Genomic DNA, 18,721 nt, shown 5'->3' on the forward strand with positions numbered 1-18,721 from the left:
AATGCAGAGCAGCTGGCAGACTCCCTGGATGTCACATCTGTTACAAGTGGCAGAGCAGGATCTGAGCACTGCTCAGGCCTCCCCTTCCTCTCACCTCCAGTTTACATTTGGCTTATGGAAGTGATCCTCTATGCTGGCTTTCCTTGTTAGTTTGGTTTTAGCCTCTCTTGGCCTCAGCTTCATCATCTCTGAAATCAGCGAGTAGTCGAGATAGCGCCCACGACCTCCCAGCTCCAAGTCTGTGACCCACCACGGAGCTGTAAGGACTAATGAGGCTGATGCTGGCACTCACTTTATTCCTGGAATGTCCAGTCGCTCTTCCAGAGTTACTTGTGGCAGGGAAACAAAACCAACAACCAAAGAACATGAGGTTCAGGAGATTTAAGTCTGAGGTCCAATGTTGGCTTTGGGTGCTTCTAACCAACCACAAATTTCTCCCAAGCCCAAGGCAGGCTTGTCTTACCCAACATTTATGGAGTCTTACGTGTCTCATGAGTGAGATCATGGTGGGTGAGCTGTGAGGACCGCAGGATCAGCTCAGATTGCTCCAGCATGTTGTCCAGCCACGAGAGAGAACTCCCCTCTTCCAGATCCATGGAATGGCCCTAGCCCATGGGTCAGCTATAAAGATGCCAAAGCCCTGAACTTGTCAGCCCCAAAGCATTACCAGCCAAACCTCGGCCCTGGCCATGGTTAGGCTGAGAACAGGGGAGGCAGCAGGAGAGGAGGAGAAAAGGGATCTCATCATGGCCTTGGGGCAGTGGAGGGAGGGGCTCGTCAGGAGGAGCCCCACGGCCTGCCTGCGTCTCATCGGAGTTCCCACCCCAGCCTGATCTTGATAATTCTGTCTCATCTTTCAGACCCAGTCTGCATACACTCAGTTTTTAACAATAGTCAGGCTCCTGATCATTTATTATGCAGCAGAATAAAATTTTTAAAGTTATTAATAGTAGGCATCAGAGTCATTCATTTATTCATTTTTGCAACAAATGTCTACAGAGGCCCTGGGATGTGCTTATGCCCTTTTGGGCTTTATGGCTTCAACAGTAATGATAACAACACCCCTGCCCTCCTCGCGTTGGCATTCTGATGGGGAGAAAAACAATTATACATTCATAAAATATGCATAATTCAGATAAGGATCAGTGCTTTGAATCAGGTGAAGAATAAAGAGGTAGAGAGGGGAGGGCTGGCCACTTTTGATATCATGGTCCAAGAAGCCTAAGGAGGTAACATTTTAGCAGAGATGTTTGATTAGGAAATGACTTTGATCAGCAACACGAAGTTGATATTGGAATCTTGGGGGCATAGGAGGGTAAGAGGCCAGAAACCTGGAGATATTAGAAATAAAGACGTATTCTTGGTTGAGGGGTGAGGAGAAAAGAGAATAGAGAGGCCAAGAAACGTGATGGAGAGGCTAATAGCCTGTTAAGCTTAGGGACAGCTACAATTCTATTTTATGTTATTTATCTTACTGTGAATAAATTTCCTTCCACATTCCTAAAGCTTTATACTAAATTCTGCTACATACAGAGGCTGTTGGTGAGTGTACATGTGTACATGGGTGTGTGCATGTGTGTGCATGTACATGTGTGTGTGTGTGTGTGTGAATGTGTATGCAAAGAAAAGAGTGGAATTCCAAGTTTGAGTCCATATGAAGACAACCTGCAGAACATTGAACAAAAATTCAATGGTGGCAGGAGGAAGTGACAGCTGGTGGTGGAACACGAGTCTCTCTGAACTCCTGATTTTTCCTCCCAGGTAGAGGGAGTCTAATGAGGGAACCACCCCTGGTCTTTCTGCACCTTCACACATCCTGCCCCAAGGAGGAATCACTGACATGCTCAGTGCAGCTCTTGCCCTCTTTCTCTGGGGAATGAGTTTCCTACTGGGAACAGGCATCCTTCTTGGCTTACCTAAGTCCAAATATTATCTAGGCAAGGCCTTCACATGAATTCCTTGAGCAATGTGAACCCCTTCCCTTGATTCAGGCAGAACCATCCACTCAGCTAAATATTAGTTATTGTTATCATAGGTGCTATTATTGATTATAGACTGAGTCTTGTGTAAGCAGGGAACACTAAGCACATGAAAGAGTCACAGATCTGAGACTGAAAACCCAGGAAGTCTCCTAGAGGAGGCATTTCACTTATATCTTGCTGCATAACAAATAACTCCAAACAACCATTTTATTTTGCTCACAATTTTATGGATCAGGAAGCTGGGGAAGGCTCAGCTAGGCGGTTCATCTCTGATCCACATGACATCGGCTGGGACAGCTGCAGCTGGATCATCCACTTCCAGGATGACTGCTTCATCTTGGCACTTCGTAGGGATGGCTGGAGAGCTGGGCCTGAGTGGGCACCTCTGTCTCTCCACGTCATCTCAGGACCTCTGCAGTAAGATGCCAAGAGACCAAGGAGGAAACCACTTAACCTTATAAAGGTGAGACTCAGAACTGAGTCACTTCTATATTATGCTATGGGTCAGAGTTGTCATGGAGACAGGCCAGCATCAATGGAAGTAGAAATAGACCCCATATCTCATTGAAGAAGCACCAAAGAGTTCACAGCTGCCTTTAATCTCACCAGAGATTGGTGCCCAAACTCAAGGATTTAGTAGCATGCATCGAGCACTTCCTAGGTGACGGACATTTTTTGAGCACTTTGCACATGGAAACTTCCTTAATTTTCCCTGAGAGCCTATGATGTAAATATAATTATTAGCCCCATTTTAAGTTGCTAAAGTTAAGGCTTGGAAGGGTTGAGGGACTTGCCAAATGCCATAGAGACAAAAGGTGGCAGAGTCAGGAGTAGAACCCAGGCCGTCTGACCCAGAGCCCACATTGTGGGGTGGATACTTTTAGGAGGGACTGGGGGAAGAGGCTCCTGAAAGAAGGTGGTTTTGTTTCCTGGGATGTTGTAACACATTACCACAAACTGGGTAGCTATAAACAACAGAAATTTATTCTCTCACCTTTCCAGAGACCAGAAGTCCAAAATCAAAGTGTTGTCAGTGTTGGTTTCTTTTGGAGGCTCTAGGGAGAGCCTGTTCCTTGCCTTTCCCCCAGTGTCTGGTGGTGGCCGGAAGTCCTTGGCACTGCTGGGCATACAGCAGCACCACTCCAGTCTCTTCCACTCTTTTCTCCTGGCCTTCCTCCCTTTGTGTCTCTCTGTGTCCTCTCCTCTTTTTGTAAGGACGCAGTTGGATTTAGGATGCACTCCAAACCAAGAATGATTTCACCTCAAGATTCTTAACTAATGACATCTGCAAAGACCCTATTTCCAAGTTTGGACACATTCTGAGGTTCCAGGTGGGCATGAATTGGGGGAGGGATACCTTCACCCAGTACAAAAGGCAAGATCAGGGGTGCATCTCCCAGGCCAAGAGGATGGGATGAGCAAGGTTCAGGGAAAAGAGAGAATGGAGACCCCACAGAAGCCCAGGTGCTCGGGGAGGGCACGGAGTGGGGGAAGCATTAGAGCAGTGCAGCCAGGAGAGGACACAGAGGACACAGCCCACAGGGGCTTGGGGCCAGGCTTAAGGACTTTGACCTTACCTTAGAAGCAAAAAAAAAAAAAAAAAATCCCACAACTGTTATGGATTTTAAGAAAGAATAAATGAAGTGGTCAGGTTTCTATTTTAGACCAATCATGATGGCAGCTGGGAGAGAATGGATCTGGGAAGGATTGCTGCAGAGGGAACAAAGAGGGGTTTCTGCAAGATGTGAGTTTGGATGCCATGGCCTCAACAAGCCAGCTCTGCTGACCCCCCTGAGTTCCACTTTAAGGACACGTCCATGCAAGCAGGAGAAAGGGGGCTTCAGCTGGCGTCCAGAGCTGTTTAGACCCGAGTCCGCCCCAGTCCCTGGCAATGTTTGCTTAAATGTGGAGTCAATAGAACCAGAATCACATGCTGCTAAATTTCTTTCACTTAGAAACACAACAACATGCTTGAGGACTTACAATAGAAACTTCCAAACTTGTGCTTTGAAGCTCCTGGCCAAACGCTAAAGAAGAAGAAAAAAACCATTCTTAACAAACACTGTCCTTCTTGTCCACCTTTACTTCTTGTCCATCTCCCCTCAGCCCGCTGTGCCCTGAGCTCACTTCCCTGCCCCTCCCGCCCAGGCCGAATGTGCAGGGAGCGGGTGCCGGCTCTGTGAAGGGCACATCTGTAGCTCCTTAGGAGACGTGGGTGGTGGTTTATGGAGGGAGACTCAGGGAGACGCCGTGGGGGGCGAAAGGAGAGCAGAGATGGAGTTTGAGAAACTTCAGAGAGATTGACGAGACGTCGATGCCTCAGCCCCGCCACAGGAAGCCCTCCTGGGCGACGGAATCACCGTGTGCTTTGCGCTCCGACAGAACTGGGTTCCAGTCCCGAGCCTGCGGTGCAAAGCCAGATGCGGGCTAGTGTCCACCAGCAGGGCATGGTCCTCACAGTCACGACGCGTCCACACGTGAGGCACAGTGCGGCCATTCCAAACCCGGCCCTCAGGAGGTATTTGAAACACAAAGATGCTTATCTTTTAATATTATGCGAAAAGTCAATAAAGTAGCATGACTTCAGTTTCTAAATATACGTGTGATAGAAAAAATACTGAAAGTCACTCAAAATGTAACAGCACTTGCCTGGGAATGAGTCTATGTGCACCTTTTTATTTCCTCTTTAAAAAGTTTCATTGATGAATAAATATTTTAAAATGCATATAAATGATACATACAGATACATACAGATACACATAAGTTGGTATTAAAAATGGCCAGCGTGTCTCCATGCCAGTCGTTTGGTCACACTCTTTATAAATGTTCTATTCTAATTTCCACAAAAGCCCTTTTTGGCTAATTATTAATAATTTTCATTTAAGATGATGAAACTTAAAGGTTAAGCAGTTTGTTTGAAGACACCCGGCAAACAAGCAGCTAAGTTCACATTCACCTCCCTGCAAACCCGCAGTGCCTAGACCTGAGCCCGAATCCCCTCCCCAACCCCGCCTTGCCCCACCAGGCCCCTGCGCACCTGCTGAGCAAGGCTGTGGGTGCAGCGGGACGTTTTGGAAACCAGGCTGGCTGTTTATCCTGTGGAAGATCACGCTGAGCTCAGTTTATTGACAAATGCTGGGTTCCCACTGACCTGGCAGCTTTTTCTAGGGCAGAATTTGCTGAAACTTTTAGAAAATAAGACAAAAGAAGAAAGCAGACAGTTTATCTAACCCAGATCTCAAAGAGAGAAGATAGGCAGCATTGTGCTCGGGAGAGGCGTGCAGGCCGGGGACAATGCGGATTGGGCACCCCCCTGGCAGGGCCGCCCACGCAGAGCCAATGATGCCCCAGGAGTCTGTAAAGGCAAAAGGATCAGGTGCCTTCCCAGCCAGGGGCTACCAGCCAGCCATGCAAGGGTCTGTCCCTGACTCCCCTCTTCTTAGGGAAGGGGCTGACGTTTGCCAGGGAAGTCGGAGGGAGCCAGAGATGGAAGGTCCCTCAGAGAGTTGGTCCAACCCCTTATTTTACAGAATGGGAAACTGAGGCCCAGAAAAGCAAAGGACCAGCCCGGGAATTGACAGTGAATCCTTGTGCCCAAGTGGGCTGTGGAACCCAAACGCCCTGTCCTCTAACCCAAAGGGGAAGCACATTAACTCTGTGTGGCACTGTGCTAAATGCCAAGGGCAAGCTGCACAAGGTCGTTGCTCGCACGGAGGCCACATACCCATATGATGAGCATTGTGTTCTCATTAACAGAAAGAGAAACTCAGTGCTGAGAGAGTATGCAAGTTGCTGCAAGACACCATTAAGCAGGAATATTGAGATTTTCCTTATTCTCTTTGTACGCATACAGATTGGTAAGTAGAAACAGCCCTAAATTCAGAGCCAGGACTCAGGTTTTTAGGCCCAGCTCCTGCAACAACCAGAGAGGTGACCCTCTCATTCTGAGACCCCCCAGAGTATAGGCTTCAGGGCTGGCCCTGCCCTCCCTGTGGTTTGCAAAAACTCAGACATTGATCTTCAGTTTCCACCAATTCTTCTTTCTTCATTTACTCATCCATTTAATCACTATTCAGCCATCCACCCCGTTGGTCTACCCATATATTCATTTTCCCAATGTATTCATCTTTTTACTTGTTATTTTTTCCATTTATGCTTTTTTTTTTCCTTTTTTTCTTTCCTCTTTGTTCTATCTCTTTCTCTTTTCATTCATCCTTGTATTCCCATAAGCACGTAACTGATCATGGATCAGACGCTCAGCACAGGGTGGACACAGCTAAATGAAGCCTCAATTCTGCCCCCAAATAGGTCATGATCTGTTGAGAGAGTTGACAGTGCAGCCAAATAACTATAACGCATGTAGGACACATGTATATTTTATGTGAAAAATACCTGTCATTTGAACTGTACAGGGAAAAACAAAATGCTGTAGAAATGAGGAGAGAGACCTCCGATTGGGGGTTCAGGGAAACCTACATGGAGCAGGAACACTGAACGTGAGAAGGTGTAAAAGCATTCAAAGAAGCAGGAATGGTGGAGAAGGAGGGGAGCTGATCAGAACCCCAAAAGATACATCCCTGAATGCTATAACCCTGACTGTTGAAATCCTGAAACATCAAAATCCCAAAAAGACAATTTTGAAAAAAAAATTAATTCTTTAAAAGGTATTTATTTACATTTTTAAAGGGGATTTATTTGAAAAACATAAAAACATGGCAGAACACTTCATAGGCCAACGTACACAATAAAATAGAGAGTAATATCATACCTATTTTGCAAGCATGAACACTCAGGTGTACTAATGACAACGGCATGGATGTAACAGTCATGAGTAGACGAAATGTGTTCATAAAGAAATCGGTCAAAAAGCAAAATGTGTAAACACATATGGTTTGGCAATTGTGTGCTCTGAGATCTATAAGCGCAGTCGTCTGAAATACCACGACAGACAACCTGAGTCTTTTGATGAGATTGACCAAAACCCACAAGGGGTCACCAATGCATATTCAGTTGCCCAAAGAGCTGAGATCTTGAGAAATTTTATCTTTCACAAACACAGATGTACAAAAAGGACGTGGCTTGTTTTATTGAGGAAGTTTCAGTGTTTTTACTTTGAGCACCAGGGAAGCCGATGGCGCAACTCTCAGCGTGAGGCTGAGAGCCTCAGGCCCCGGGGCTGCTGGTGTGATCCCCAGAGTCTGAAGGCCAGCGAGCCAGAGTGCCAACGAGCAAGGCAGCAGAGGAAAATCTGTCCCAGCTCCCAGTTCGGCTTCCGGCCCCCAGCAGATCGGATGGTGCCCGCCAGCATTGAGGGCAGCTCTTCTCCACCTGGTCCACTCAGACTCACAGACACACCCAAGACAATGGTTTAAAGGGCTTCTAGGTATTTCTTAATCCAGTCAAATTGACACCTAAAATGAAGACCACAGATCCACCCCTTGTCAGTTGGCACCCATACAGATCTCCTTAAACATCTACTCAATTTCTGAACAAAGATAATGACGTGACTCTTTGTCAGCTGCCTAACATGATGCAACTATCCTACGATTGGGGGATTTTAGACATTAGGAAGTTTGGATTTTGATCTTTTGGGATTTCAACATTGGGATTATAGCCTTCGAGATTATGATCCAAACTTGATAAAGAGATGTCATCTGTCTGCGGCTCTGCCCTCCATCATTCCTCCAAGCACTGCGCCCTCTTGTTCCCCAACCGTACCCAGCGCCAAGCACACTGCTGGACTGTTGACTGAGTTGTTCATCTTTCCTCTGACTCTCGACTCACACCTCCTCTTCTTGCAGAAGTGGAGTTGAGAGCTTGGAGGCTGAACGCTCTAATTTTCAAGTCAATCAGCTCAGCAACTGTTACAGGTTGTTTCCACCTCATCAGTTGTCACCTCTCCAGGCTATTGCCCAGGGAATATGGATGGGCAGAGGCGGCCAACTGTCTCCCACTCCCATTCTTTCTCCCCAGAACTGCCAGTCCACCCATCCACCCACCTATTCCTCCATTCATGGGTTCATTCACACACCTCTTGCCATGGCCTCTGCTGGAGGGTTAAGTCCCTTCTGTCCCCACGCTCCTCCTTTCCTCATGGAGCCTGTGTGTCACTGTTCCCCGGGTGCACCCTGAGCCCCACTCTTCACCACACCCCATTTCCAAACCCCTCCAGCAACAGGCTCCTGACTGGCTTCCCAGCTGCCAACACTTTCCCCAACGTGCTCCTTCCCCCGCAGCCATGGGGCATATCCTAGAACATCTGATTACCTCACTCTCCTATTTGCATCTTTTCCAGTGGCTTCCACAGCCTCAGAGGGATGCCACACTCCTCCCCAGGGTTTTCAGGGTCTGGCCCCTTTGCAGATCTCCCAACCACCCTCTCTCAGAAGTTCCTGTCCCTGCCAGGTTGACCTCCACACGACCCCACAAACATGCAGTGCCCATTCCCACCCTGGGCCACCTGGGCTTCCTTCTGCTGGAAATCCATGCTCCCTCTCTCCACCTAACTACATTTTGCCCCTCAGCTTCCTCCACCTGCAAACTCTCACCCACCTCTGGCCCCCCAGTCCACATTCACCCCAGAATGAGTGAAAGGACGCCCCTGTATTCCCACAATTCCTTGGGCTTGCCTCAAAAGCAATCCTATCACATAGGGTCAAACTGGATTACTGGCTTATATATTAATGTCCTTGGGGGCCAAGGCTGTGACAACTTGACCACCGTAATCCCAGCTCCTTCCAGTGTCTGGCACATCGTAGGTGTTCAGTGAACAGAGCACGACAAATGGGAGAGTCTCCATCAGCACTTCAGAGAGCTGGGTGAGGGGTGGACTCTGGAGCCCTCTCTACCACTTGTCGGCCGTGAAATTTGGGGAGTATGATTTGATTTCTCTGCACCTCTGTTCTCTCACATAAAAAAATGGATCTGAAAGGAGGAAAGCTGTGTGTTTGTTTAGTGGTGAAGATGAATGAATGGATATGTGTAAGGAGCTTTAAATGGCACCTGATGCATGGGAAGAGCTCGGTAAACGCTACGTCCTGTTGGGAATGTGTGCATTCTCTCCTCCACTGAAATCTGAGTGTCCCTGTACCCACTACCCAGAGACCGGACTCCTATTCATCCTTTGTGTGCTCTTCGTGGCCTTCCCTGGGTTTTCTCTCTTTGGTCCACCCCAATATGCCATGTAGAGAAGCTTCATGGGGACCTGCTATGATCCCCCACGGCCGTGCAGGGGCTGGGACACTGGTTTGTCCTTTTTCAGCTCTGCATGCCCTCCATACCAGCATGGGTGGTTGGGGCTGTGGACACTTGATGAGTTAAATTGACTCACTTTACCCCGACACCAGTAAGAGAGTAGACACTAAGAGAGGTCAGCATCTGGGTTGGTGCCATGGGCAGGGCAAGAGATGGGGCCATCACATTGATTCACTATGGTGACCTCAGCATCTAATCTGTGACGTGGGAGCTGGACACAGAATTTTGAGAGCACCCTAACCCCAGAGAGCAACATCACTGCACAGAGGCCCTGGGAAAAAGTTCCAGCCACTTCTGAAAACCCCAGATAGTCTGGGCAGGAAAAGACTCCAAGCTGTGGACACTGTCTGACCCTGAAAACCTCCTAAGTGCTCAAAATTCAAGAAGAGCCCTTGGCCAAATTCAGAGTTCATGTCTGATTCCAACCAGCTGACCCCAAAAGCAGAAGCAAGCTGAGCGTTGGTGCTAAGGGAGAGAGTGGCTTCTTCCAGGCCTCCACAGACCTGCCATCTGTCAACGCCAAACACACTTCCCACACTCCGCGGAGGGAACACAAACCCAGCAGCAGCCAGACTTCCCCAAACCTCGGCCCACACTCTGCTGGGCTGAGTCAAGCTGTGGTCACTCTCCACCCTGCCTCTCTCCACGTCCGCTTGCCTGGCCTTGGAGAAACTGCACTTCTTATTGATTTAAGGGGATTAGGCAAGAGCACATGCAGAAAGCCGGGACCCCAGCCCAGCTGCGCAGACACGCTTGGGTCACACAGGTGTGTGACAATGTGTGTGCTGCACACCATGTTCTCAGTCTTCTTGCCAAGCACCTGCAGCTTCTGAATCATGGTTCATAGCTCTGTTGGTCTAGCAAGTGCCCCACACATTGTGGGTACTAAGACCAGGCCCAGAAAAAAATCCTGTAAATGCTAGTAAATATTTGTTTATAGGTAGATAAAGGACTGAATGAGTCCAGGTGTCTGGGTTCAAGCTCCAGCTCTGTCGATTACCAGCCATCTGTTATGGGCTGAACTGTGTCCCTTCCAAAACTTACAGGTTGAAGTCCTAACAGCCAGCACATCAGATATGAATGTGTTTGGAGATAGGGCTTTTAAAGAGGCAATTATACTACAAGGTCATATGGGTGGCCCCTAATCTAACATAACTGGTGTCAATATAAGACAGGATTAGGACACGGACACACACAGAGGGAGGCCGAGTGAAGACACAGGGAGAAGATGGCCATCTCCAAGTCAAGGAGAGAGGCCTCAAGAGAAACCAAGCCTGTCAACACTTTGATCATGGGCTGCCAGCCTCCAGAACTGTGAGAAAATAAATTTCTGTTGTTTAAGCCCGCAGTGTCTGTGATACTTTGCGAAGGCTTCTCTCGCAAACTAATACACCATGTGATCTCTCTTAGCCTCAGTTTACCTCCCCGATCTTCAATTTCCTCAGCTGTAAAATGGGCATCCTAATACATGGCATTATAAGATTGTTATGAAAATAGCATAAGTCATGATCTTAAAAATACCTGGAACATGGGAGATTCCCCCCAAATTTCCGTTCTTCTCTCTTTCTTTTCTGTGACCAATTTCCAATTGTTCTTTTCTGTTGGTGAATAGTATTCCATGGTGTGGCTGCCAAAGTGGCTTTAAACATCCATCCATCAGAGGGCATTTTGGTTTCCAGTTTGGGGCTATTACAAACAAAGCTGCTACAAACCACACTGTGAGGGTTTGGGGATAAACATGTTTTCCTTCCTCCTCTTCCCCACCTGCCTCCTCCTTCCTCCTCCCCTTTTCATCCTCCTCCTCTTCCTCTTTCCTCCTCCTCTTCTTTCCCTTGCTTTTCTCTCTCTCCTCCTTTTTCTTCTTTTCCAATTTCTCTGAACTTTGTAGAGCTGCCCTGGGTGCAGAAGAGTGGGGCTAACTGTATTCTTCAGTCTACGGCTGGTTATCATCTGTGCAAAGCTCCTCTCTTGGGTCCCTGAGCTGCCTCTTCCCTTGTCCCTCCCCAGTCCTCTCCCGCATGGCCACAGAAAGCATCTCTAATAGGTGTGTCCTTGAACACGTACATGCACTTGTGAAATAGGGAGCGTGGTGGTGTGCATCTGATTGTGATTAACATCCCTGGTGGTGGCTGGAGGCCTCACTCCTATTTTACTTCTTTCATTCAGCTCTGGGTTGTAAACTCTCTTCCCATTGCTCTGTGTACATACATCCATTGTGTCTAATGTTGCATGGGACTCTGCAGGGTGCAATACCCAAAGTTTACTTCTCCTTCCCCCAAATTGGACACCCAGGCTGCCTCCAGCTCCTCACTGCTACAAGCAATACCTAGATGCATCTGGATGAATATCTTCCCACATATCCCTTTACGGCCCTTGGGAGAATATCTCTGGGCATATACACAGAAGAGGGGTTGCCAGGCCACAGGGCATATGCTTGCTTTATTTCATTAAGCAGTGCTGGATGGCTCTGCAGAAGGACTGCCAGCCTACGCTGGGAGAGGACGTGGCCACGCGGGCATCCCGTCTTTAGTGGGTCATCTCCAGGAAACAGGGGCAGTGGGAGCGTGCACCTTTAAGAAGGTAATGACTCCCAGCCATGGGTCCCAAGCATCGAGCAGTTGATAGATGAGACCACCCATGGCAGACACCACATTCCCCAATCAGAGCTTGAGAGAATTGGGAATATAATAGAATATCATGTGTCTAGAATGTTTTTCCCCTAGAACAAGCATGTGAACCAGTAGGAGATATAGACATATAAGATATAGATAGATATAGGTACATATATATGAGGGCTGTCCGGAAAGTATCCAGCCATGTACTCTTTCTTGTTATGTTTACAGTGGCTGGATACTTTCTGGGCAGTATATATAAAAAAAATTAAAAAATTGTTTTCCTTGTTTTTGGGGCTTGGCAGTTCCAAATTTTTTGGGCCGGGCTTTTGGGTTGGGGCTTCGGGCGGGGGTGGTTCTTGAGTTCCCCGGTTGCACTTGACCTGGGATTAGGGGGAACTTTTTTCTTTGGATTTTTCCTTTAGGCCGGGCCGTTGGCCCTTTGCTTTTGGGGCTTTTTTTGGTTTCTGCCCTGTCTAGGATGTTCTGTCTAGGAGTAGGTCTCATTTAATCAAGTCTCACGTTTCTCCTCTGTGCATTTTCTCCCTCCCCTTGCCCTTTCTTCTCTCCTGCACCCTTCTCCCCCATTTTCATGCTGTCCAGTCACAGCACAGTGGTGGAGACTGCAGATTCTGGAGACTGCAACCACACTTGCCTCCAGGCTTCAGATCCTGGCTTGCCACCATTAGGTGGGTGACCTTGGGCAAGTTACCCAACCCCTCTGTGCTTCAGGTCTCTCATCTGCCAAACGAGGTTGATAAAATAGCACCTATGTTATAAGGCTGTTCTAAAACTAAATGACTTATCTCAGAATAGGAACCTAGCACAGGGGTGGCACACAGAAAGTTCTAAGTAAATATGAGTCGCTATTTATTTATGACAAAAACTAGGGTTACAGTCTTTACCTATGCAGAGCCCACAGCTTAAAGGGGTAAGGAAGAAGAACACGAGTACAATTCAATGGGGGAAGTAGGACAGTGGAAGCACCGAGGTAAGTGAACGACACACAGTGGGCATGTAAAAATGCCAGGGACTCATGAATTAAGCAAGGTTTGATGAAAGCATTGAGAAGGGGCCTTTAACTTAGTCTCTGGGGTCACAGAGAATGAGTTGGACTATGTGTGTCAATTTGGCTAAGATTGAGAACTGTAACAACCAGAATTCTCCGTATGGCTTTAGATAGATTTGTCCAAAAGTAGAAATTACACGAGATTTGAAGGGCAGAAGTAAAGATGAAGCCATCGCTCTCAGGAGGTCAATGTGATTAAATTCCAACCTGGGTCAATAACCTACAGCACGTAAAGCTTCAGGGAACCTAGGACCTGCTCTGCTAGAACGTTTCATTGGTAATAAAGAGCTTAAGCACTGTGGGGTTGGGGTTTCTCCCAAGTGCACTGGAAAACTTAGAGAAAGAAAATGATGATCTCAGTATTTTAAATTCCCAGCTTAAGATCTGAATAAAGAACCACAATACTTCCACTATGTTCCTGAAAGAAATTCTTGTCTTCTGTAGCCACAGGGTTGAGATTTGTGAAAGCCAAACCCAACACCAAACCCTAGGGTTGCTGAATTGTAACGCACATTGAATTCACAACCCAGTGCAAAAAGATTGGGAGAGTGAGACCCTCAGCATTGAGATGGGGACAGGTGGGTATATTCCAATGAATCTGAGAGCCTTGAACTCCAAAATTCCAAAAGCCTCCTTCTCCAGTTGAACAGCCCTTCCCCCCGCTGAGAAGTTGATGTTCCCGTGTCTGTAGAAGCTATTATGAAATGTCCTGAGATAGCTGTTAATTCCCCCAAAGATTCACCCCACTGCCTCTCTTTGCAGCAGGACTTATAACCACATGCAGTCTCCAGCAGCACTGGGGATACACTCTATCACCTACAAAATTTTGCTAATTTGTGTCAACAGACACCTGGAGCATACGGATTTGAATAATGGATAAGAATGTTGGCTCAGGATATAAGATGTTGGAATAGGCCGTGTCCGTTGACATGGGCTCATCACTAGAAATTCTGGATTGAATGCATCAAACAGCTGGGAGTGGCTCTACCAGTTTGTTTGGTAGGTTCGCTGAAACCTAAACCCAAAGGTGGCCAATGTAGAATATAGAGTGGAGTTGCCAGAACTTCGCTGGGGTTCCATGATGGACTTAGGGAGGTCAGATTGCTGGAGTGGGTTTTTCATACAATCTTCTCACTCACCTCCGAGCTATACCCCCCAGCAGGTCCCAGAGGACTCTCCTTTGGGAGATACATTAGTAAGGAGGCACCAGTGTCCTTGAAGTTCTCTGCTGCGGCATCCTCGGCAGGCCAGCGCTGACAGTGCGATGTGCTGCTATCAAATGGGCTCCCTGAATTCACCGAGGATGGTGGAGTCCCAGACTGCTATCTGCCAGAGACCAGGTGGGCGTGGGTACAAAATGGGCATCGGGGTCAAAACCAAAACCCGGTGGACTGATTAGTGACTGTTCTCTGACTCCACTCCCTGCTCCCCCCTCCAGATCTTCACTGCCCCACTTTCGTGTAATCGCTAATGCCTGAAATTCCCATATGGAGTAAGTTCCATAAATAAATCGCCATGTGCAATAAATGAGATCCAGTATTCCCTTACCACTTTCGGAAACGAAACGCCTTTTGTCTCATGGAATCCTGAGTGATACAGAAGCCTATTTGAGGATATAAACCCACGCAGAATCTCGAAGGAGGAGTAGGCATTTGCAGCTAAGGCTGTCATGAAGGGCACTGTGGGAAGAGCAGGACACTGGGCAGAGACTGGCCCTATGGGAACTCCGGGGAGACGGGGCTCATCTCCGCTGAAAGAAGCGAGGAGGTGGGTGTGGCGGGAGAGGAGGCGGAAAGCAGTCAGGCATGGGCTTGGGTATAAGGCTAAGGAAATTGATCTCTCACTTCTAGAAAACCCCACCTTCTGCTGGAGCCCTCGCCAGTCTCCCTTTCCTCTGAACCGCTGCTGCCTGCACAGCAGATGAAACATTCACATGCAGAGTTACACGGCCTCAGTGCTGCAGAGACTGGTGGCCTCCTCTTCACCACACGATGGGGTTCCGAGGTCCAGAGCAGGCACTGACCTGCCCAACAGCCCTCAGGAAATATCGGGCAGCTGGGCTGACTCTTGAAACCCCAGTTCCCCTGAGGGCCAGCCAGGCTCTGTCCCTGTGTCTGGTGAGGCCCCACCGTGGACACCGCCCTGCACCTGTGCGTCCAGCCTTGGCGGACAACTCAGCCTCTCGGCTCTTCCCAGGGCAGCCACTCTCCTGGGGGTGACAACGGTCCTGGTGGATCCAGGTCACAATGCCTGCGTGGTGGCGGCAGAGAAGTGAGAAGGGACCCAATTGTACACTTTAAGGTGGGAATGACAGGGTGTACCAACAGAGAAACAAGAAAGCGTGGAAGAGGAGATTAATATATCCTCAGCTCCTCTCAAGCCCCAGGACTTTTCCCCAGAGTTTTCGTTTATGTTGCCTTAGTGGGTTGAATGGTGGCCCCAAAAGATCCGTCCATGTCCTAACCTCCAGAGCCTGTGGATGTGACTTTGTTTGGGAAAGGAGTTTTTGCAGAAGTAATTAACTCGAAGATCTTGAGTTGAGATCATCCCGGATTGTCTGGGTGGGTGAGCTCTAAATCCAGTGGCAAGTGTCCTTATGAAAGATGCATTGAGGACAGACAGGCAGAGAAGAGGCCACACAGGCCCAAGGCAGGGATGGGAGTGACGCAGCCACAAGCCAAGGAACACCTAGGGCTGCCAGGAGGAGGCAGAGGCTGGGCAGCGGTCTCCTCCAGAGCGTACAGAAGGTGTGCTGCCCAGCCAACCCCTCGATTTCTGGTTTCTAACCTCCAGAACTGTGACAGAATAAATTCCTGTTGTTTTAAGCCACAAAGTTTGCGATAATCCGTTATGGCAGCCCCAGAAAGCTATCATAGTTGCTTCATTTCATCCTCTTTAACCTCCAATGAAACATGTCATCAGCCTATTTTATAGATGAGAAATTGGAAGCTCAGGGAATGTAAACAACTGCTCCACAATGAACGCCTGGCAGGATGTGGAATCGGATTCGGGCCCACTTGCGTTCCCAGCACACGCCTTTTTACTCTGCCCTGTTTCTCAGAGCAGCCTCCAAGGAGGCTTCTCTGACTCACCAGGAGGTGTTTGTTTAAAAGCAGATTTGCAAGTCCTTCCCAGACACACTGACTCAGAACCTCTGGGTTGCGGTCCTGGGGACGTTTTAAAAGCTTCCAGGTGAATCCCATGCCTATAAGAGTCCCCATTCAACATGGCTCTGAGGAGGGTCGAGAATCCAGTCTCACGCCTGGCCCAACCTGGACCCCGGGTGGCTCCCCGGGCATGGTTCAGATGCGAGGGTGGCTCCTGGCACAGGCTGGCTTTGAACCTGCTTCTCTGCCATTCCTTCCATGGGGTGCTTTGGAAACGCAGAGCACCGAGGACAAGCACAACATCACTCTCCTCCCCGTGGCAGGGCTGCGCGGCAGCTGGAATGCCCGCGGCCCGCCCGCTGCCAACCCACACCACACAGCTTCCAAGCCCAGTGTGCACCCAGCTCTTCCACCACGCCTGCCAGGGACTGCGGCCCGACTCTCCTCCTCCGCTGAACACCTGGAGAGGCCTGGAACTCCAAGCACCCTCGCTCAGAGAGGCGCGAACCCGGAGTATGGCACTGACACGGCCGGGGGCCAAATCCCAGCTCCTGCCCCGCACGCCACTTTGGTCAATTACTTGCCTCTGTGCACCCAACTTCCTGCCTCTGCGAAATGGGCAGGATGTTAGCACCTGCCTCCCCTGTGGCTCTGTGTTAATGAATCAAAACCTGAGGAGGGCTTGGTGGAGCCCCCGCCATGTAGATGCAGCCAGTGTTGGCTCTTGTCACAAGGGGTCTGAGACACAGAGCAGTGCACACTTTTGTTGATTTAATACTCACAAAAACCCCATGAGGTAGGCAGCATTTTCCTCTTTTCATAAGGTAGACATCTCACCTTCACTCACAAAAGTGAGGGAGCCTTATTCTTGTATTGAAATTATATTGAGCGCCTACTGCATGCAAGGCACAGGGGCAGACCACAGGGTGCAGAGAGATGAAGGGACTTGGTGTGGCCCTGGTGGCCTATGGCAGCGGCCTCACGTCCAGCTGGGAATCCACGTGCCTGGAGCCCAGGTCCAGGGGTAACAGGGGTACAAGCTGGACACTGAGTCCTGGGGGGTCCCCTACAGCAGTCTGGGGCCTCACTGCTCACCAGAACTGGACAGCAGGAATGCGACGGCACCTCCGCAGCCCTGACTCCCACAGGCGCAGTGTGGAGTCCAAGGAGCAGAGCGCAGAAGGACGTGGGCCGTACGCTTCCGTCTATGTGAAGTTCAAGAACAGACGACGTGAATCTAGGGTGAGAGAAGTCAGAACCGTGATTCTTCCGTGATTCTGGAAGGTGGGTAGCAACAGGAGGCACAAGGGAACCTTTCCATTTTGATCTGGGTGGAGGGTGCCTGGGAGTGCTCAGAAATCATCTATAAAATTTATCAGGCTGTACACTTCAGCTGTGTGCATTTCTGTGTAAGTTATACTTTAATAAACAGTTTTTAAAAGAAGGATGAGCCTAACCACCTTTGTTTCAGGGACCACCCATCAGGCTGGTCCAGCCCTGTAGGACCTGTGTCCTGGTCTGAGGGCCTGGGCACCCCACCCATGGGCCAAGCCAAGGGCCCCCAGAGACCCTGCAGGTCTAGGTTAGGAAAAGGTTTCTGGGTGGGAGAGTTCAGGGCTCCTTTGCACCTGGTTCCGAGGCTTAGGGGAGCTTCGTCTGCCTCCTCCCGTGTAGGAGAGAAACTCCTGTCTGCCAGGGGTGACTCGTCAGGCAGGGAGTCAGACCAGAGGGCCACCTCTGTCTGCTTCTCATCCTCCCCACCTCTTTTCCCTCTCTGCAAATGCCCCAGTTAGACACCAGCAGAAATACTTGCCCCGAGGACACAGAGGACTGGGCGCTCTTCCTGGGGTTGACAGGGATGGAGGGGAACTGAGGAGACGGTGTCCCAGTCCACAGCCACCCTTAGGGGAGGCGACTCAGAGAGAGAGAAAAGGGTGTCATCATGGGGACACAGGGTGGAACACAGGCTGAGCCCCGTGATGAAGAACAAAGAGGAACGTGAGTAGCAACCGCTGCTTCAGCTTCTACCATATGCTAAGCTCACTTAGCCTCCATCACAGCCCCAGGAGGTAGATATCATTCCCCCCATTTTACGGAGAGGAAGACTGAGGCTCAGAGAAGAGAAGTGGCTTCCCCACGGTCTCCTAGCCGCATGTACCAAAGCGAGGGTTTACTCACTTAACAGAGGCCAGCCTTTCCCCTCTATCTTCCCAGGCAGGAAGTAAAGAGGAGTGGGAGACCCCACCTGGCCAAGGCTGCCCACATCAGCTGTGGCTCAGGAATGGAGTGGCAAGGAGGGAGCTGGTCAGGGGCTGCCCAGTGATCCCGGCCTCCCAGAGCAGACCTAACTGTTCAGGGAAGGGCATGAGGGACAATCACCTTGGCCCCTCTGGCCTTTAGGTAGGCCTGGAGCCCAGGCTGCCCTTCAGTGGTTCCTCCACTGTTGCTTAGGCCCCAGGAAGAGAGGCAGAGGCTCCTGCAGGCCATCAAGCCAGCATCGTAGGAGGCCGAGCGCTAAGCAGCCCACCCTCCATCTCCCGCTGCTTTTCCAAAGCAGCCGGATTAGTTCGGCAGAGAGGCTGCCTCAGCACGGGCTAGAATGTGTTGTTTGCATCTGAGTTGCCCCAGGAACTGGCGTCTTGCCACCAGTACAGTGTGGGCTCTGTGCATGTCCCTGGGACAAATAAATGACAAACA

Source organism: Propithecus coquereli, unplaced genomic scaffold (assembly GCF_000956105.1).
Source record: "Propithecus coquereli isolate 6110/MARCELLA unplaced genomic scaffold, Pcoq_1.0 Scaffold28, whole genome shotgun sequence".
NCBI classification, from domain to species: Eukaryota; Metazoa; Chordata; class Mammalia; order Primates; family Indriidae; genus Propithecus; species Propithecus coquereli.